The following is a 13,132-nucleotide window of genomic DNA, read 5'->3' as shown; positions in this document are numbered from 1 at the left end:
CATGATACCATCAGTAGGTCCTGGGCTCTGGGTTGTTCTTCGTGCTTTCGGAGTACCTGACCCTCTGCTCACGATCATTAAGGACCTTCATGATGGTGACCGGGTAAAACTACGTGGCCGGGAGTCAGAGCCATTCCTTGTTCACCTTTGGATGCGACAGGGATGCCCTCTGGCTCCCACATTATACAACATCTATTTTGACCACGTAGTTCGTGAAGCCTTCAATAGCTGTACCGGAGGAATCTCCATTTGGTACAGATATAATGGGAGGCTGATCGATGCCCGGGTGCGGTTAAGGGATGGCTCCCTATTTCTCAACCACGTTATGTATGCCGATGATTTGGTAATAGCTGCTCATTCAGAGGCGGAGTTGGAGATGCTGCTGATGAGACTGTAGCGTGCCACTAAGAGATGGGGCCTTACCATCAGCCCCACCAACACTAAGCACCTGCCTGGGTATTTTGTACCATCGGACACTCCACCCCCACAACTCCCAATCGGTGCTGGGGCAGTTGTGGAGAGAGTGGAGAGTTTCCCATACCTGGGCAGTGTGCTAATGACTGGCTCCAGTTTAACAGCAGAGGTCTCACTCCGAATCAGTCAAGCGGCATTATCTTTTCATCGGTTGCGTAACGCTGTGTGGAAGCTACCTGGTCCATCACTCCGCACGAAGCATCAGGTCTTCTCGGCCACGGTCATTCCCTCCCTTCTCTACGGTTTCGATACTTGAACCCCCCCGAATGGAACATCTTCGCCGGTTAGAAAGATTTAGGCTGGCTTGCCTACGATCCATCCTGGGTTTAACCAGACTGGATTGTGTGAGGAGCTCACAAATCCTTGAAAGATCTGGGCAAGGTCCCATCGGTGAGCATCTCCGGCAGGCAAGGCTGCGATGGCTGGGTCATGTAGCCCGCATGCCCAGCCACCGCCTGCCGAAACAGCTTTTGTTCGGCCGGATCGAGAGGGCTAAACAGGCGCGGCACGGGCTAGAGAAGAGATGGAGTGATGTGGTACAGGAGGACGTGGAGCTGAGTGGACTTGCCGATGACTGGTACCAGCGGTGTCAAGATCGGCCTCTGTGGAGGAGGCTCGTGAAGGACGCTACAGGGCAGTTGAAGGCAGTCGCCCTCCAACAACAACGGAGGGCGGAGGACCGACGCTCACAACAACGAGCGGAGCGCCGGGTGGCTAAAGCACAGCAGGTTGGCACAGTAGGGGGCACAGGTGGTGCATCAGCCAGTCATCTCAGTCAGTCGACCCGTGGCACCTGGGTCTGCCCCGTGACCTCCTGCCAGCGGGCGTTCGACACTTCACGTGGCCTCAAGGTGCACGTGGCCTGGCACAAGGGTCGTGGTGACGTCACCGCCACTTAGTGGCGAATGGCGGTTGTTGTTGTTGTTGTATGCGTGTGTATGTATGCGTGTGTATGTGTGTGTATATACGCGTGTGTGTTTGTGTGTGTGTATGTGTGTGTATGCGTGTGTATGTATGCGTGTGTGTGTTTGTATGTGTGTGTATGTGTGTATTTGTATGTGTGTGTATGCGTGTGTGTACGTGTGTATATATGCGTGTGTGTATTTGTATGTGTGTATGCGTGTGTATGTATGCGTGTGTGTGTTTGTATGCGTGTGTGTGTGTTTGTATGTTTGTGTGTGTATGCGTGTGTATGTATGCGTGTGTATGTGTGTGTGTATATATATGCGTGTTTGTTTGTATGTGTGTGTGTATGCGTCTGTGTATGCGTGTGTATATGTGTGTGTGCATGTGTGAATATATGCGTGTGTGTTTGTATGTGTGTGTATGTGTGTATGCGTGTGTATGTATGCGTGTGTGTGTTTGTATGTGTGTTTGCGTGTGTATGTATGCGTGTGTGTGTTTGTATGCGTGTGTGTGTGTTTGTATGTTTGTGTGTGTATGCGTGTGTATGTATGCGTGTGTATGTGTGTGTGTATATATATGCGTGTTTGTTTGTATGTGTGTGTGTATGCGTCTGTGTATGCGTGTGTATATGTGTGTGTGCATGTGTGAATATATGCGTGTGTGTTTGTATGTGTGTGTATGTGTGTGTATGCGTGTGTATGTATGCGTGTGTGTGTTTGTATGTGTGTATGCGTGTGTATGTATGCGTGTGAGTGTTTGTATGTGTGTGTTTGTATGTGTGTGTGTATGCGTGTGTATGCGTGTATGTGTGTGTGTATATAAATGCGTGTGTGTTTGTATGTGTGTGTATGTGTGTGTGTATGTGTGCATATATGGGTGTGTGTGTATGCGTGTGTGTGTTTGTATGTGTGTATGCGTGTGTGTGTTTGTATGTGTGTGTGTATGCGTACGTGTATGCGTGTGTATGTGTATGTATGTGTGTGTATATATATATGCGTGTGTGTTTGTATGTGTGTGTATGTGTGTGTGTATCTGTGCATATATGGGTGTGTGTGTATGCGTGTGTGTGTTTGTATGTGTGTATGCGTGTGTGTGTTTGTATGTGTGTGTGTATGCGTACGTGTATGCGTGTGTATGTGTATGTATGTGTATATATATGCGTGTGTGTTTGTATGTGTGTGTATGTGTGTGTGTATCTGTGCATATATGGGTGTGTGTGTATGCGTGTGTATGTATGCGTGTGTGTGTATTTGTATGTGTGTATGCGTGTGTGTGTTTGTATGTGTGTGTATGTATGTGTGTATGTGTATGTATGCGTGTGTGTATGTGTATGTGTATGCATGTGTGTGTATGTGTGTGTATGTATGTGTGTATGTGTGTGTATGTGTGTGTATGTATGTGTGTATGTGTGTGTGTATGTGTGTGTGTATGTGTGTGCATGTGTGTGTGTATGTGTATGTGTATGCATGTGTGTGTATGTGTGTGTATGTATGTGTGTATGTGTGTGTATGTGTGTATGTATGTGTGTATGTGCATGTATGCGCGTGTGTATGTGTATGCATGTGTATGTATGTGTGTATGTATGTGTGTATGTATGTGTGTATGTATGCGTGTGTACAACAGCGTTAACCGGGTTACGTGCGACGTTGTCGTCTTGCGAGACGGAGCGACCCCGACTCACGTTCATCGCGATCCGCCTGAGGAGAGCAGCGAAGAGGAGGAGGAGGTGGAGGAGGTGGAAGAGGAGGAGGAGGAGGTGGAGGAGGAGGAGGTGGAGGGAACAGCCACTGCGGGAGACAGCGATCCCCACACACAACACAACAGCAGCGGACCGGCGGGGGTCTTACACTACAGCACACACTACAGCATACACTACAGCATACACTACACACTACGCTATACACTACAGCATACTCTACGCACCACGCTGTATACTACGCACTAAGCTGTACACTACACACTACGTACTACACTACACACTACGTACTACACTACACACTACGTACTACACTACACACTACGCTGCCACACCACGGTGTTACACTACGCTATACACTACACCATACACTACAGCATACACTACACACTACACCATACACTACAGCATACACTACACACTACGCTGCTACACTACAGCATACACTACACACTACGCTATACACTACAGCATACACTATGCACTACGCTGCTACACTACAGCATACACTACGCACTACGCTATAAACTACGCTATACACTACGCACTACGCTGTACACGACAGCATACACTACAGCATACACTACGCACTACGCTATACACTACGCTATACACTACACACTACGCTGTACACGACAGCATACACTACAGCATACACTACGCACTACACTACACACTACGCTGCCACACCACGGTGTTACACTACGCTATACACTACAGCATACAATACGCACTACGCTATACACTACAGCATACACTACGCACTACGCTATACACTACAGCATACACTATGCACTACGCTGCTACACTACAGCATACACTGCGCACTACGCTATACACTACGCTATACACTACACACTACGCTGTACAAGACAGCATACACTACACACTACGCTATACACTACAGCATACACTACACACTACGCAATATACTACGCACTAAGCTGTACACTACACACTACGCTGTACAGTACAGCATACACTACACACTACGCTACACACTACAGCATACACTACACACTACGCTATACACTACGCCCTTCGCGATACACTACGCTATACACTACGCACTACAATATAGACTACGCTGTACACTACACCATACACTACGCACTACGCTATACACTACACTATACACTACACACTACGCTACACACTACAGCATACACTATACACTATGCTGCTACACTACAGCATACACTACGCACTACGCTATACACTACAGCATACACTACACACTACGCTGTACACGACAGCATACACTACGCTATACACTACAGCATACACTACACACTACCCAATATACTACGCACTAAACTGTACACTACGCACTACGCTGTACACTACAGCATACACTACACACTACGCTATACACTACGCTATACACTACACACTACGCTGTACACGACAGCATACACTACACACTACCCAATATACTACGCACTAAACTGTACACTACGCACTACGCTGTACACTACAGCATACACTACACACTACGCTATACACTACGCTATACACTACGCACTACGCGATACACTACACTATACACTGCAGTATACACGAGGCACTACCCTATGCACTACTCTATACACTATTGACTTTACTGCATTATGTACTACACACGACCCTATACACTGCCGTATACACTACCGTATATACTACCCTATGCACTATGTTATACACTACGTTATACACTACACTACACTACACACCTACCACTACATTATAAACTACACTATTCACTTAACACTACGCTATACACTACATTACATACTTTGCACTACGTTATACACTACACTATATACTACGCTATACACTACATTACACACTTAGCACTACATTATACACTACACTATATACTACGCTATACACTACATTACACACTTAGCACTACATTATACACTACACTATGAACTTCGCACTACGTTATACACTACGTTATTCACTATACACTACACTATACACTACACTACACACTTACCACTACATTATAAACTACACTATTCACTTAACACTACGCTATACACTACATTACACACTTAGCACTACATTATACACTACACTATATACTACGCTATACACTACATTACACACTTAGCACTACATTATACACTACACTATATACTACGCACTACGTTATACACTACACTATATACTACGCTATACACTACATTACACACTTAGCACTACATTATACACTACACTATATACTACGCACTACGTTATACACTACACTATATACTACGCTATACACTACACTACACACTATACACTACGTTATACACTACACACTTAGCACACCGCTATACACTACACACTATACACTACCTTATGCACTGCACTATACACTACGCAGTGCATTATACACTACACACTTAGCACTATGCTATACACTACACTATAAACTTAACACTACGTTATACACTACGCTATACACACGCTACGCTGTGCACTACACGTATACACTACGCTATACACCACAGAATATTAAACGTTACCGACTCACTACGCAATATATTATGATATACAGACACTAAACGCTGCATTATAAACGTAGCACTACGCTATACACTACACTGCACACAGACTACAAATATGCATCACATTACACGACTACGCTATACACTACGCACTACGCTGCTACACTACAGCATACACTACACTGCACACTGCACGTACACAATCACAATACCATCTACACAAACACTATACACTATACACTAAGCTATTCACTACACTATACACTATGCTACACACTGCACGGACCCAATCACAATACCATGTACACAAACACTATACACTACACACTACACGCTTGACACTAAGCTATTAACTACACTATACACTACGCTACACTACACACTGCACGGACCCAATCACAATACCATGTACACAAACACTATACACTTGACACTAAGCTATTCACCACAGCATGCACTACACTACACACTGCACGTACACAAACACTATACCATGTACACAAACACTACACGCTTAACACTAAGCTATTAACTACACTATACACTACACTACACACTGCACGTACACAATCACAATACCATGTACACAAACACTACACACTACACACTTAACACTAAGCTATTCACTACACTATACACTATGCTACACTACACACTGCACGTACACAATCACAATACCATGTACACAAACACTACACGCTTGACACTAAGCTATTAACTACACTATACACTACACTACACACTGCACGTACACAATCACAATACCATGTACACAAACACTATACACTTGACACTAAGCTATTCATCACAGCATGCACTACACTACACACTGCACGTACACTATCACAATACCATGTACACAAACACTATACACTACACACTTAACACTAAGCTATTCACTACACTATACACTACGCTACACTACACACTGCACGTACACAATCACAATACCATGTACACAAACACTACACGCTTGACACTAAGCTATTAACTACACTATACACTACACTACACACTGCACGTACACAATCACAATACCATGTACACAAACACTATACACTACACACTTAACACTAAGCTATTCACTACACTATACACTATGCTACACACTGCACGTACACAATCACAATACCATGTACACAAACACTACACGCTTGACACTAAGCTATTCACTACACTATACACTATGCTACACACTGCACGTACACAATCACAATACCATGTACACAAACACTATACACTTGACACTAAGCTATTCATCACAGCATGCACTACACTACACACTGCACGTACACTATCACAATACCATGTGCACAAACACTATAAACTTTACACTAAGCTATACACTACACTATACACTACACTACACACTGCACACAGGCCACGTTATGTGTGCTGCTATGCGGCAGGAAGCTATGCGATTCCAACGTGGCAACTTTATCCACGACCCGTGTGGTCTCGCTGTGTCCTGTTTCTGCGCTGATGTGCCACAAGCAGACGTTGCTATGTTCTGCTGCTCGCTATAGCTCATAGAGCGCACCCCCACACTCACTGCGCTAGCTATGTGTTGCTATAACAGCTGTGCCAGGCTACACACAGCCTGGCTATGTGTCGCTATAACAGCTGTGCCAGGCTACACACAGCCTGGTAATGTGTCGCTATAACAGCTGTGCCTGGCTACACACAGCCTGGTAATGTCTCGCTGTAACAGCTATGCCTGGCTATGTACAGCCTGGCTATGTGTCACTATAACAGCTATGCCAGGCTACACACAGCCTGGCTATGTGTCGCTATAACAGCTGTGCCTGGCTACACACAGCCTGGCTATGTGTCGTTATAACAGCTGTGCCAGGCTACACACAGCCTGCCTATGTGTCGTTATAACAGCTATGCGTGGCTATGTCTCGCTATAACAGCTATGCCTGGCTACACGCAGCCTGGCTATGTGTCGCTATAACAGCTATGCCTGGCTACACACAGCCTGGCGATGTGTCACTATAACAGCTATGCCTGGCTACACACAGCCCGGCTATGTCTCGTTATAACAGCTATGCTTGGCTATACCCAGCCTGGCTATGTCTCTCTATAACAGCTATTTCTGGCTACACACAGGCTGGCTATGTCTCGCTATGACAGCTATGCCTGGATATGTCTCGCTATAACAGCTATGGCTGGCTATGTGTCGCTATAACAGCTATGCCTGGCAATGTCTCGCTGTAACAGCTATGCCTGGCTATAACCAGCCTGGCTATGTCTCGCTATAACAGCTATGGCTGGCTATACAAAGCCTGGCTATGTCTCGCTATAAAAGCTATGCCTGGCTATACACAGCCTGGCTATGTGTCGCTGTAACAGCTATGGCTGGCTATACCCAGCCTGGCAATGTCTCACTATAACAGCTATGGCTGGCTATACCCAGCCTAGCTATGTCTCGCTATAACAGCTATGGCTGGTTATACATAGCCTGGCTATGTCTCGCTATAACAGCTATGGCTGACTATACCCAGCCTGGCTATGTCTCGCAAAACAGCTATGGCTGGCTATACCCAGCCTAGCTATGTCTCGCTATAACAGCTATGCCTGGCTATACACAGCCTGGCTATGTCTCTCTATAACAGCTATGGCTGGCTATACACAGCCTGGCTATGTCTCGCTATAACAGCTATGCCTGGCTACACACAGCCTGGCTATGTGTCATTATAACAGCTATGCCTGGCTACACACAACCTGGCTATGTCTCGCTATAACAACTATTCCAGGCTATACCCATCCTAGCTTTGTGTCGCTGTAACAGCTATGCCTGGCTATGTCTCGCTGTAACAGCTATGCCTGGCTACAACCAGCCTGGCTATGTCTCGCTATAACAGGTATGGCTGGCTATACACAGCCTGGCTATGTGTCACTATAACAGCTATGCCTGGCTATACACAGCCTGGCTATGTGTCACTATAACAGCTATGGATGGCTACACACAGCCTGGCTATGTCTCGTTATAACAGCTATGCATGGCTACACACAGCCTGGCTATGTCTCGCTATGACAGCTATGGCTGGTTATTTGTCACTATAACAGCTATGCCTGGCTATACACGGCCTGGCTATGTCTCGTTATAAGAGCTAGGCCTGGCTATACATAGCCTGGCTATGTCTCGTTATAACAGCTATGCCTGCCTATACACAGCCTGGCTATGTCTCGCTATAACAGCTATGGCTGCCTATACACAGCCTGGCTGTCTCGCTATAACAGCTATACCTGGCTATACAAAGCCTGGGCTATGTGTTGCTATAACAGCTATGCCTGGCTACACACAGCCTGGCAATGTCTCTCTATAACAACTATACCTGGCTATATACAGCCTAGCAATGTCTCTCTATAACAGCTATGGCTGGCCTATGTCTCGCTGTAACAGCTGTGCCTGGCTGTACCCAGCCTGGCTATGTGTCGCGATAACAGCTATGGCTGGCTACACACAGCCTGGCTATGTCTCGCTATAACAGCTATGCCTGGCTACACACAGCCTGGCTATGTGTCGATAGAACAGCTATGTCTGAGCTATATGTCGCTATGACAGCTATGTCTGGCTACACACAGCCTGGCTATGTGTCGATATAACAGCTATGGCTGGCTATGTGTCGCTATGACAGCTATGGCTGGCTATATGTCGCTATAACAGCTATGGTTGGCTATGTGTTGCTGTAACAGAAATGGCTGTCTACATACAGCATGGCTATGTTTCGCAATGACAGCTATGCCTGGCTACACACAGCCTGGCTACGTGTCCATAGAACAGCTATGTCTGAGCTATGTGTCGCTATGACAGCTATGTCTGGCTACACACAGCCTGGCTATGTGTCGATATAACAGATATGGCTGGCTATGTGTCGCTATGACAGCTATGTCTGGCTATGTGTCGCTATGACAGCTGTGGCTGGGCTATGTGTCGCTATGACAGCTATGGCTGGGCTATGTGTCGCTATAACAGCTATGTCTGGCTATGTGTCGCTTTAACAGCTATGGCTGGCTACACACAGCTTGGCTATGTGTCGCTGTAACAGCTATGGCTGGCTACACACAGCCTGGCTATGTCTCGCTATGAAAGCTATGGCTGGCTATGTGTCGCCATGACAGCTATGTCTGGCTATGTGTCGCTATAACAGCTATGGCTGGCTATGTGTCGCTATGACAGCTATGTCTGGCTATGTGTCGCTATGACAGCTATATCTGGCTGTGTCGCTAAGACAGCTATGCCTGGGATATGTGTTGCTATAACAGCTATGGCTGGCTATGTGTCCCTATAACAGCTATGGCTGGCTATGTGTCGCTATGACAGCTATGGCTGGCTATGTGTCGCTAGAACAGCTATGTCTGTCTATACACAGTCTGGCTATGTGTCGCTATAACAGCTATGTCTGGGCTATGTATCGCTATGACAGCTATGGCTGGCTATGTGTCGCTATAACAGCTATGGCTGGCTATGTGTCGCTATAACAGCTATGGCTGGGCTATGTGTGGCTATAATAGCTATGGCTGGGCTATGTGTCGCTATGACAGCTATGCCTGACTATGTGTCGCTATGACAGCTATGGCTGGCTATGTATCGCTATAACAGCTATGTCTGGCTATACACAGTCTGGCTATGTGTCGCTATAACAGCTATGTCTGGGCTATGTATCGCTATGACAGCTATGGCTGGCTATGTTTCGGTATAACAGCTATGGCTGGCTATGTGTCGCTATAACAGCTATGGCTGGGCTATGTGTCGCTATGACAGCTATGCCTGACTATGTGTCGCTATGACAGCTATGGCTGGGCTATGTGTCGCTATGACAGCTATGGCTGGCTATGTCTCGCTATAACAGCTATGCCTGGCTATGCAGAGCCTGGATATGTGTCGCTATGACAGCTATGCCTGACTATGTGTCGCTATGACAGCTATGGCTGGGCTATGTGTCGCTATGACAGCTATGGCTGGCTATGTCTCGCTATAACAGCTATGCCTGGCTATGCAGAGCCTGGATATGTGTCGCTATGACAGCTATGGCTGGCTATGTGTCGCTATAACAGCTATGCCTGGCTATACACAGCCTGGCTATGTGTCGCTATGACAGCTATGGCTGGCTACACACAGCCTGGCTATGTCTCGCTATGACAGCTATGGCTGGCTATGTCTCGTTATAACAGCTATGTCTGGGCTATGTGTCGCTATAACAGCTATGGCTGGGCTATGTGTCGCTATAACAGCTATGTCTGGATATGTGTCTCTATAACAGCTATGTCTGGGCTATGTGTCGCTATAACAGCTATGGCTGGCTATGTGTCGCTATAACAGCTATGGCTGGTTATGTGTTGCTATAACAGCTATGGCTGGGCTTTGTATCGCTATAACAGCTGTGTCTGGCTATGTGTCGCTATAACAGCTATGTCTGGCTATACACATCCTGGCTATGTGTCGCTATGACAGCTATGGCTGGGTTATGCGTCGCTATGACAGCTATGTCTGGCTATGTGTCGCTATAACAGCTATGGCTGGCTATACACAGCCTGGCTATGTCTGGCTATAACAGCTATGGCTGGCTATCTGTCGCTATAACAGCTATGGTGGGCTATGTGTCGCTATAACAGCTATGGCTGTCTATCTGTCGCTAAAACAGCTATGCCTGGGCTATGTGTCGCTATAACAGCTATGGCTGGCTATCTGTCGCTAAAAAAGCTATGCCTGGGCTATGTGTCGCTAGAACAGCTATGTCTGGGCTATGTGTCGCTATGGCAGCTATGGCTGGGCTATGTGTCGCTATGACAGCTATGCCTGACTATGTGTCGCTATGACAGCTATAGCTGGGCTATGTGTCGCTATGACAGCTATGGCTGGCTATGTCTCGCTATAACAGCTATGCCTGGCTATACAGAGCCTGGCTATGTGTCGCTATGACAGCTATGGCTGGCTATGTGTCGCTATAACAGCTATGCCTGGCTATAAACAGCCTAGCTATGTGTCGCTATGACAGCTATGGCTGGCTATGTCTCGATATTACAGCTATGTCTGGGCTATGTGTCGCTATAACAGCTATGGCTGGCTATATGTCGCTATAACAGCTATGTCTGGCTATGTGTCGCTATAACAGCTATGGCTGGCTATGTGTCGCTATAACAGCTATGGCTGGCTATGTGTCGCTATAACAGCTATGGCTGGGCTTTGTATCGCTATAACAGCTATGTCTGGATATGTGTCGCTATAACAGGTATGTCTGGCTATACACAGCCTGGCTATGTGTCGCTGTGACAGCTATGGCTGGGTTATGCGTTGCTATAACAGCTATGTCTGGCTTTGTGGCGCTATAACAGCTATGGCTGGCTATACACAGCCTGGCTATGTCTGGCTATAACAGCTATGGATGGCTATGTGTCGCTATAACAGCTATGGCTGGCTATGTGTCGCTATAACAGCTATGGCTGGGCTTTGTATCGCTATAACAGCTATGTCTGGATATGTGTCGCTATAACAGGTATGTCTGGCTATACACAGCCTGGCTATGTGTCGCTGTGACAGCTATGGCTCGGTTATGCGTTGCTATAACAGCTATGTCTGGCTATGTGTCGCTATAACAGCTATGGCTGGCTATACACAGCCTGGCTATGTCTGGCTATAACAGCTATGGATGGCTATGTGTCGCTATAACAGCTATGGCTGTCTATGTGTCGCTATAACAGCTATGGCTGGCTATGTTTCGCTATAACAGCTATGCCTGGGCTATGTGCCGCTATAACAGCTATGCCTGGGCTATGTGTCGCTATCACAGCTATGTCTGGGCTATGTGTCACAATGGCAGATATGGCTGGCTATACACAGCCTGGCTATGTCTTGCTATACACAGCCTGGCTATGTGTCGCTATAACAGCTATGGCTGGCTATGTGTCGCTATAACAGCTATGGCTGGGCTATGTGTCGCTATAACAGCTATGCCTGGGCTATGTGTCGCTATCACAGCTATGTCTGGGCTATGTGTCACAATGGCAGATATGGCTGGCTATACACAGCCTGGCTATGTCTTGCTATACACAGCCTGGCTATGTGTCGCTATAACAGCTATGGCTGGCTATGTGTCGCTATAACAGCTATAGCTGACTATGTGTCGCTATGGCAGCTATGGCTGGCCTATGTTCGTCTCTCTTGATCTCTGTTGCTGATGACCCTGCTGCTGTGCACGTGCTGCTGCTGATGATGATGACATTGCTGATGATTATAATGCTGCTGATGATGATGCTAATGTTGCTGATGATGATACTGCTGATGTTGCTGATGATGATGCTGATGTTGCTGAATATGATATTGCTGATGTTGCTGCTGTTGATGATGATGCTGATGTTGCTGATGATGATACTGCTGATGTTGCTGATGATGATGGTGATGCCGATGTTGCTGAAAATGATATTGCTGATGTTGCTGATGATGATGCTGATGATGATGCTGATGATGATGCTGATGATCCTGCTGCTGATGATGATGATGATACTGCTGAGGTTACTGATGATGATGCTGATGATGATGCTGATAATATTGCTGATGTCGCTGATGATG

Source organism: Petromyzon marinus, chromosome 74 (assembly GCF_048934315.1).
Source record: "Petromyzon marinus isolate PM22_M1 ecotype Great Lakes invasive population chromosome 74, UKy_Petmar_22M1.pri1.0, whole genome shotgun sequence".
NCBI classification, from domain to species: Eukaryota; Metazoa; Chordata; class Hyperoartia; order Petromyzontiformes; family Petromyzontidae; genus Petromyzon; species Petromyzon marinus.
This window is presented reverse-complemented; position numbering follows the sequence as displayed.